Source organism: Mchenga conophoros, linkage group LG2 (genome assembly GCF_057382185.1).
Source record: "Mchenga conophoros isolate Kocher_MC1m ecotype Shallow Benthic linkage group LG2, M_conophoros_male_GT1.1, whole genome shotgun sequence".
Classification (NCBI taxonomy): Eukaryota; Metazoa; Chordata; class Actinopteri; order Cichliformes; family Cichlidae; genus Mchenga; species Mchenga conophoros.
This window is the reverse complement of record NC_140527.1, coordinates 4,342,935-4,353,269: the sequence shown is the minus strand read 5'-3', so window position 1 is coordinate 4,353,269 and position 10,335 is coordinate 4,342,935.

Here is a 10,335-nt window from a genome sequence, read left to right as displayed (position 1 = left end):
TAGGACGGTGGCAGTGAATGCAAATGTAAATGCCACTGTAAAGCATAAGCAATCTGTACTGACAAGTGCAACTGTGAGTTTCTAAATACAATACATGGAGAGGAAAGACTGAGTTTTATCCCCCCAAAAAACAAGCACCACGGTGTAATGCTAGACATGCACGAATGGCTAAAGAGCAAAACAATCCCTATTTTTTCTTCCTTTTCCGACTTTACTCCTTCAACGCGCTCAACTGGGTAGTGAAGTGACTCCCAACTCTAAAATCAGGCTTCCAAGGTAAATGGGACACAGCATTAAAAACCAGGTTTGTATCAAACATCTATATATTAAATGCTCAAGCCATTTAAAGACTTGAGTGAATACAGATCTATAGCTTAATAGAAGCAACTGCAGATAGGTGACAATCAAACGATTTTTGAAATTCCAGCAGCAGCATTTTGAAGTAACTGTAATTGTCTGAAGGTCTTTTTAAGGATGCAAATAAAAAAACATTGCAATAGTCAACCGAGAATAAGAATTAAAGGGATAAACAAGCTTAGTTATTATTACATAATATTATCCAGAACAAAAAAGTCTTCCTTTATGCTCTTCTACTAAACATGACAAGTACTTAAAACTGCTGTCACATTTACTACTACACTGCTCAAAGGTGGCACATTAGATAGGTTTCTCTTTTTATAATTAAGCACAACACACTCTGATCTTTTTACTTAATCAATATGATTCATTTGGAGTTATTCAACCTTGAATATATATCCTACTTTATTCCACTAGATGTCACCAGCACAACTGCAACAGCCACTGTGACATCCAAGCCAGATGTAACATCTGAATCTGCTCTGCTACCTGCATGTGTTAAATGTATTCACACCAAATTTATGTTCATCTTTGTGTCTTATTCCAGACTTATACCACGCACCTGTGTCACATTATATGTGTGGGTGTCAATATTTCTTGCTGGACTGCTCAGCCGACCACAGCAGTTATTGGCAGCTCAAGCAAAAAGCCTGGTGCGGAATATTAGGTAATAGCGTGCAATCATTAGAGAATTGTTTATGAATTATATTTTACACAGACAGAAGAACAGGGCATCAAAATTATTACTTAAAACTCTCAAAATCAATAAAATGTCATCCATATCACTGGACTTTTGAGTAAGCAAACAGGAAGTCAGATGTCTTTGCAAATCTTGTACAAGCTACGGATCCACAATAAATAATGAATTTCATTTCAATTCAAAAAGAATAGAAATCTATCAGCTATGAGGCAGATAGACGTAAAGGTAGGTCCGTATACTTTTCTGAACACTGGCATAATTTTTGTAATCTCACCTCTGTACACCAACACAGTGCAGTCCAAATCAGACACTCAGTATGTGAGTGATGTGCAAACTTCATAAACGCACAGCATTGGCTATACGTGAGTTCCAGCCAAATTTATATTAGTCTATTTAGAGGCTTAAATTAATTGGACAAATTAACATAATGTGAAATATAATGACTACTTTTAGTACCTGCGATCAATGATCAGCTGAAGTTTAGAAATCAAGGACATCACCAGCTCTGCTGGGCGTTTACTGCAGCCACGTTCAGTTGCTGCTTTTTTGTGGGTCTCTCCTTCAGTTTTGTATTTAGTAGCTGAAAAGCAGGCTCTACTCTGCAGAGGTAGGTGACTGCCTTTGCTGTTGTAGAATGTCCTTTTTCTTCGCCTTCAGAAACTCTTGGGTAGCTTTTGCAGTATGTATTGAAAACACAGATGGGATACAGAAAGGTGAAAATTTAAACTTTAACATTTAATAATAAACATAACTTGAAAGTTCAAAAACACAAACAATGTCCACTTTCACAGAGTCTGTGGTTATTTTAAATAATGCACCAGGATAGCTGCAAAATAGAGCCCTGGTGACATTTTATGTTGGGTGCTGAACAACAGGACTTCGACAGAGTTTAATACTAGCTAATATTAAATGTATATGATTAGAAAAAAACTTTAAAGACATCTTAAAGATATTAAAAAAGAGAATAATCTGCCATTAGGTAAATATTTTAGCTTTGTCATGATCAGCTATTGTGGAGCAGCTGTTAAGTTTTAAGAGGATGACTTTTAAGTAAACCTAGCACACCAGCACACTCTCTTGTGTAGGGAGGACACAAATGCACAAATCCCATACATTAATAAGAAATATAAAGGATAATAATTAAGGGTAAAAAACAAAGAAAGCTTAAAATACAGATAGTAGATAAATACAGATACAGTAGATATTGAGACACCTTTTTTGGGCTTGACACTGAAATGAAAACACGAAGAAGTTACTAATGGGAACTTAAATTTGTTTTGGTTACTGATATGTGATAACTGTTAGTACAGAAAATGAGCTTGTGCAGCTGTTTGGTTTGGAGCTAGGTTTGACTGCTTTGATAAGATGTGTAACTAGTAATACGAAGCAGGAGTATGCCTCAGTGACTTTCATTTTGTCAAATTAGCTCTCTAAGGAAATCATTTTGGGAACTCCGCTTTACTCTAGATTGTTACTTTAGATAAATAAAGCCCCCAAATGGAAGAAGCAAATGGACGAAACCACAGAAAGAATAAGCGAGGAGGTTTCCCTCTCCAAGGCAGACAGATATGCATCAGAGTGATGATGTTACACAGAAAGGAAAAATACAATACAGATGGTCAAGTTATAACATTTTTTTTTTTTAACTTTTATTGCCAAAAATAACAAGGCAATTCACATCAACAACATGACCTGAGACCAAATCTGCAGCATATAATGGTGAGGGTTATGCAAAAACTTAATTTAAAAGAAAAAACATATATACATGTATACGCATACATACATACATACATACCAATACCTAAGCACAGGTATTCTATTTGCAATAATGGTTGTAAGAATTTTTAAATCAACACAAAGCAGGCTGATAGGGCGATAAGACATGCATAAAGTCGGGTCCTTGCTTTCTTTATGGATAGAATAGAATAGAATAGAATTCAACTTTATTGTCATTGCACATGCACAGGTACAGGGCAACGAAATGCAGTTTGCATCCATCCAGAAGTGCTTTAGTGATATAGATATATTACAATATATATTAGCAATAATATAGATATGTGAGTATATTACAGAAATGGGTCTATTATGGTATGTTATAATGTACACGGTATGAAGTATGTTGTGAATATTCTATAACTATAAGTATGTACAGGCTGTAGTGAGTACAAGCTATGTACAGGATATGAACAGGATATAAATATGAAAAACTATACAGAATATGAAATAAATAACTTTACAGAATCTGGGATATACAGCTATACAGAAATGGGAACTATGCAAGTTGTAAACAGTTGTAGGATTAAAGATTATCGAATGTACAGAATGATTATTTACACAGAGCTATACAGTAGTGCAGTTAAGATAAGTGAGGGTGTAGATAGTTTCTACAGAGGCTATATAAAGTGCTAGTGGTTGTGAGTGGTGGTTCAGTCCATGTTATTATTGTGTGTTTGAGGGTACAGTTGTCCATTGTGGGTGTGTGTATGTTCAGTCCATGTGTTAACGTGGGTCAGATGTCAGGAGGCAGAGTTCAGGAGTCTGACAGCTGTGGGGAAGAAGCTGTTCCGGTACCTGGTGGTCTTAGTCCGGAGGCTCCTGTAGCGCCTCCCAGAGGGCAGGAGGGTGAAGAGTCCATGCGATGGGTGACTGGGGTCTTTGATGATTTTCCCAGCCCTTTTCAGACACCGCTTCCTGTAGATGTCTTTTATGGCAGGAAGTGGTGCTCCGGCGATGCGCTGGGCAGTTTTCATGACCCTCTGCAACGCCTTCCGGTCCGAGGCAGAGCAGTTCCCGTACCAGACTGTTATACAGTTGGTCAGGATGCTCTCGATGGTGCAGCGATAGAAGTTCACCAGGATGTCTGAGGACAGGTGGTTCTTCCTCAGAGTCCTCAAGAAGAAGAGGCGCTGGTGAGCCTTCTTGACCAGCTTGGAGCAGTTGGTCGTCCAGGTGAGATCCTCTGAGATGTGGACTCCCAGGAACTTGAAGCTGCTCACATGCTCCACAGCCGTCCCCTTAATGTGGATGACACTAATAATAGCTTCAGACCATGACTGGGGGGGGATCACCTTTAAATAATGCATAATTATGAACTTTGCATAACAATGGTGTTAGCTCTTTTTCAAAAAATTGTAATACTCCCCAGGCAGGCCATCCACTCCGGGGGACTTGTTGTTTTTCAGTTTTCCAATACGTTTTTTTTATTTCTTCAATGGTGATTGGATTTGTTATTAGTTCAGCCTCTTCCTGAGACAGTTTACTAAGATTAATTGGGTTAAGAAATTGTTCAATCTTTTCAATCTTATTTGGGACATTTTCTTCTTTATACAATTCCTGATAATACAAAGAAAATGCTTTTGCAACTTCCTTAGGTTGGCATACAATTTTTCCGGAGTTTGGACATTTAATTTTATGAACAACCCTACTTGATTGCTCTTTACGCAGCTGAAATGCCAGCAGTCGGCTTGCCCGATTGCCGTATTGGTAGTTTGATTAACAAAGCGTAGTTGTCCCTCCGCCTTATACGTTAGTAAATCATCCAACTTTTGCCTCTGGTCTTTCAATGATTTCAAAGTCCCAGTGTCTTTAGTTACCTGATAGACTTTTTCTAATTTCTTAGTTTTGCTTTCTAGTTCTGTTTGTTCTGCTAGTCTCTCCTTTTCAGTCTTGATGAAACTGCTATAATATTACCTCTCAAATAACTTTTGGCACTCTCCCACAAGATTGAAGGAGACACCTCATTATTATCATTGAATTGAATATATTCAGTCAGACTCTTCTGAAGTTCTTGTCGGGTTGTTTCATTATTCAAGATAGATACATTGGCTCTCCAATATTTAAAATGATTGTTTGGATTCATTCTTAATGTCAGACAAACCGGGGCGTGATCAGAGAAAGTGATTGCTTCTATGCTACACTGTCTAGTCCTATAAAGGTTCGTCCTAGGCATTAAAAACATGTCTATCCTTGAATGGCTGCGATGTACATGTGAATAAAAAGTAACATTTTGTTCTTGGGGGTGGAACTGGCACCACACATCCACTAGGCCCAATTCTTTAATCATTGTATTTAAACTACAAGATTTTTTGGATTTGGGGCCATTGTGTGCCGGGAGTCTGTCGACAGCTGCTTTCAAAGTACAATTGAAATCACCTCCCACCAAGATCATTCCTTCAGATTTTTCTGCTATTAATGATGCAATATTCTTGAAGAAATTTGGACAGTCCTTGTTTGGTGCATATAAATTTAGTAAAGTAATTTTAGACCCCCCCCTACAGAGCCAATCACCATTACATAACACCCTTCCCTATCCGCAAATGTTTTTTCATGGTGGAAATATGTTGACCGGTTAACAAGAATTGCAACTCCTCTTTTTCTCCCATCCTGATAAGTAGAGCTATACTGTTGTTCAACCCACTCTCTCCCCAACTTCCTGTGTTCCCTTTCAGAGAGGTGAGACTCCTGGAGCATTGCTATGGAGCACCCAAAGTTTTTCAGTTGGTTCAGTACCTTTTTTCTTTTAATTGGACTATTCAAACCCTTTACGTTATACGAAACACAAATTGGATCTTTCATATCTTAGACTCATATCCTATACAGACAAAATTAAATTATTGTACTCAATGAAATAATGGTCCACAATTGGTCTCAGGCCAAGATAAACAAAAACATTTAGAACTAAACAAACAAAGAACATTAAGAACAGTAGCTTCCACGTACCCGACTGGATTAATAACAACCTGAGTAATCCAGTCCGCGGTGTACCCTGGGCGGAGGGTGGTGACGAGTCCTCCGTGGGGGAAAAACACAATGTGTTATTTCGTCGCTGTTGCCCGCTCGCAGAGCGAGTTTTAAAAATTGTAGTTAGGAGTAATGTATTAATCTGGACGGAGCTCGTTCCTTATGCTGCTTGACTAGATCATGGCGTCACCGGAAGCCAAACACTCCAAGTTATAACATTTTTATTAGGTATTATTATAAATGTATTATCAGTTTTAAAGAGTTGGGGGTTTTGTGTGGGTTTCTTTAAGCTTTTGTTCTCTTTGCGTGAGAAATAAAGAGATTTAACCAGGAAACATGGATTCCTGGTTATCTTAAGAGTACCTTAATATTAGGTCATGATAGTCCAAGGAGTTTGGAAAGAAAACAACTGGACTTCTTCAATTCTCAGAGCATCTTAACAAAACCTAAAGAACTGAAGAAGCCTCTTAGATGAGAGGAGAAACGTCTTCATGAAACTTAAGGAGGTCTAGTCGCTTTCTTTCCAAGCTCCTTAGAGAGGGTTAGTCACTGACCAATCTTTTTCCAAACTTTTCCATTACTTAAAACAAGCCACCATCTCTTAAATCTACAAGCTTCACAATGGAAGATGTGACTGCTTTGAGCTTACTGATGGTTTTGTACAATGTCTCCAACTACTGAATTACAGCCTGTTGATGGTCTTTGTCAGGGGTAGTGTCGTGGATGAGAGAAGGAGGACCCAAACGCTGGACTCACAGGCAGGTAGGTGAAGGTGGATGTTTATTGCCGAAGGAGTGAGCAAACAGTACAGAGGGAGGAAATGGCTGGCTGACTGAATGAACAAAGGACTGACTGACTGGACATACAGACGACATTGACATCAGACATACATCATTAATGACCCGACATTGAATGGGTAGAACAGAGGGCTTAAATACACAGACTGGTGATAATGATGATAATGAGAGACCGGTGAGTACACAGCTGAACATAATGAACTAATGATAATGGGAAGAGGACGGAACATAATGCACATGGACCAAGGCTAACACAATAAAACAGGAGGTGAAGCAGACAGAATATAAACAGTGAACATGAACTAAGAATACTGGGTCAAAGACCCAGAAACCCTGACAGTACCCCCCCCGCAAAGGCTGGCACCCGACGGCCAAAAGAACGAAAAACCAGGACAGGGCGGGCGGAGGGGGCCCAGGACGGAGGGACGGAGTCCACACAGAGACAGTTCAGGGGGCCGACCGTGCGGACGGCAACGGCGACGATGACAGCGCTGGTCCGGGGGCCGACCGTGCGGAAGGCGACGGCGACGATGACAGCGCTGGTCCGGGTGCCGACCGTGCGGAAGGCGACGGCGACGATGACAGCGTTGGTCCGGGGGCCGACCGTGCGGAAGGCGACGATGACAGCGTTGGTCCGGGGGCCGACCGTGCGGAAGGCGACGGCGGCGACGTGGACGCAGTTCGGGGGGCCGGCCGTGCGGAAGGCGACGGCGGCCACCCAGGAGAAGAGGGTCCGGGGGCCGGCCGTGCGGAAGGCGACGGCGGCCACTCAGGCGAAGGCGGTCCGGGGGCCGGCCGTGCGGAAGGCAGCGGCGGCCACTCAGGCGAAGGCGGTCCGGGGGCCGGCCGTGCGGAAGGCAGCGGCGGCCACTCAGGCGATGACGGTGCAGTTCAGGGGGCCGGCCGCGCGGAAGGCAGCGGCGGCGGCTCTCCAGCGTCAGGCGTACTGGCCGAGGCCCGGTGGGCACAGGACCAGTCGAGGCGGGGCCAGGCGAAGCACAGGCTGAGGCTGCAGCAGACGAAGGCTCTGAGGGTGCAGCAGACGAAGGCTCTGAGGCCGGGCCGGGCGTGGGTGCAGCTGAGGCCGGGCCAGCGGGTGCGGAAACCCCTGGCTGAGGAGCGGCCGGGCCAGCGGGTGCGGAAACCCCTGGCTGAGGAGCGGGAGAGCTCACAGCTGGCTCTGGGTGCTGTGGCTGCAGGTCCGGGAACCGAACAGGATGGTGTACGGGCGACTGGGAAACAGGAGGCGACTGGACTGACTGGACAGGGGACTGGGAAACAGGAGCAGACTGGACAGGGGACCGAGCTACAGGAGGTGACTGGAGGACAGGAGGAGACTGAGCTACAGGAGGTGACTGGAGGACAGGAGGAGACTGAGCTACAGGAGGTGACTGGAGGACAGCAGGAGAGTGAACTGACTGGAGGGAAAGCTGAACAGCAGGTGAGGGAACTGACTGGAGGGAAAGCTGAACAGCAGGTGAGGGAACTGACTGGAGGGAAAGCTGAACAGCAGGTGAGGGAACTGACTGGAGGGAAAGCTGAACAGCAGGTGAGGGAGCTGACTGGAGTGGAGATGCTAAGGGAGGAACAGAGGCAGGCGTGGCTGACAACGGAGCTGAGGTTGGTGTGGCTGACGGCTGAGCTACAGACTGGGCTAGACAGGGAGATAAAGCTACGGCCTGGGCTAATAAAGCTGGTGCATGAGCAGGGGACACCTCAGCTAGTCTAACCAGTGATACTGCGAGGGCGTGAAAAGCTGGATCAGGAGGTGGATGAAAGGGTGAAGTAGTAGGTGGACCGGTTAGCTCTTCCAAGCCTCCAGGGAGGTCAGGCTGGGTTCTGGCTGCCCTCAGCCTGGGCGCTGGGACAGGCACAGAAGGTGGCTGGACACCAGTCACCCCCACCCGAGAAACAGGAGCGGGTGTGGAGGTAGACTGGGTCGCAGCTGCCCTCCTCCTGGGAGCTGGCACTGGAGTGGGTGTAGGCTGACTGATAGGAGTGGAAATAACGACTGGGTGAGTGACACTGACAGGTCTATCGGGTTGTATTCTGGTCTTTCTGCCACCACTATTTACAGTTTTTGACTGAACAGTCTTTGGGGAGCCAGAGCAGAAAAAATCTTCCCAGTCCACATCATCCTCAAGGAGGGAAACTCCCCATGAATCAGAAAAGAGTCTGTTGTGTGTTTTAAGTGGATAATCAGATGAGGGGTGTGGAAAACAGTCACTGGAACTCACCACCGGGAGTTGCTGAACAGAGTCCGTTTTATGGCGGCGTGTGCGCCGCTTTCCCCGGGAAGAGGAAGCGGGCCGGGTAAACGGCTGAGCCTCTGGCGCGGTAGCCTCCGCTGAGCCGAGATGGGAGGTGTAGCCGCTGTGCCGTGGCGAGGCGGAAAGGCTGGAGAGTGAAAAGGCTGGCGGGCGAGCGAGGAGCGAAGCGGCGGGAGAGCGAGCGGCCGAAGCTTGGGCTGTGACGCCCACTCTCCGCGGCGAATGCTCCGGTGCAGCTGAGGCAGCAGGTGGGGGAACGTGGCGTCTCCGAGGCCCGCCCAGAGCCAGGCGAGTCCCCTCGAAGACGTGCTCTCTCTCCACGAAGAGCCGCTGTTTTCCCCGAAGCCCCTCCGTCCAGCGAAGGAGCGCTGCCTCCTGCCGCTCGAAAAGTTCAGGGTCCGCTGGGTCCACAACGCGGGGTCGGGTCATTCTGTCAGGGGTAGTGTCGTGGATGAGAGAAGGAGGACCCAAACGCTGGACTCACAGGCAGGTAGGTGAAGGTGGATGTTTATTGCCGAAGGAGTGAGCAAACAGTACAGAGGGAGGAAATGGCTGGCTGACTGAATGAACAAAGGACTGACTGACTGGACATACAGACGACATTGACATCAGACATACATCATTAATGACCCGACATTGAATGGGTAGAACAGAGGGCTTAAATACACAGACTGGTGATAATGATGATAATGAGAGACCGGTGAGTACACAGCTGAACATAATGAACTAATGATAATGGGAAGAGGACGGAACATAATGCACATGGACCAAGGCTAACACAATAAAACAGGAGGTGAAGCAGACAGAATATAAACAGTGAACATGAACTAAGAATACTGGGTCAAAGACCCAGAAACCCTGACAGTCTTGAGGTTTATGCACCCTATTTTTTTTCCCTGACAAAAAGTTTTATGCAGTCTCATGAAAACTCCTCTTCCCCTTTGCACAGTGCCCTTTGGAGATCCCCATGCTAGCCGAGTTAAACGTGCCCTATGTTTGTTTTCTTTCTTTCTTTCTTTCTTTCTTTCTTTCTTTCTTTCTTTCTTTCTTTCTTTCTTTCTTTCTTTCTTTCTTTCTTTTTCCTTTATTGCATCTGGTTCCCATCCTGCTTCCTGAGGTTTAGATTAAACCATCTTGAGTTTCCAGCTGCTGAGGAGCCTGTTCCAGTGGTTGTAACCCCGAATGGATGAACCAGAGAAGGAGGAAGAAATAAAGAAGAAAAAAGAGAGCATGATGGAGAGATTGAGAGTAAGCTAAGGGCAAAACAGGGATCGGTGCAGAGAAAAGCAAAGAGAAGCTAAAGCACACGTCTGTTTCTGCACCAGAAGAACCTTTGGTCTCGCTCAAAATTCGAACTTTAAACAGTTTTAATAGTTCATTTATTTCTAATTTTATTAAAGACTTCAACAAGACTGAACAGTAATATAACTTGAATAGTGCTTTCATCAGTAACTACAATTTGGTCTCTTTT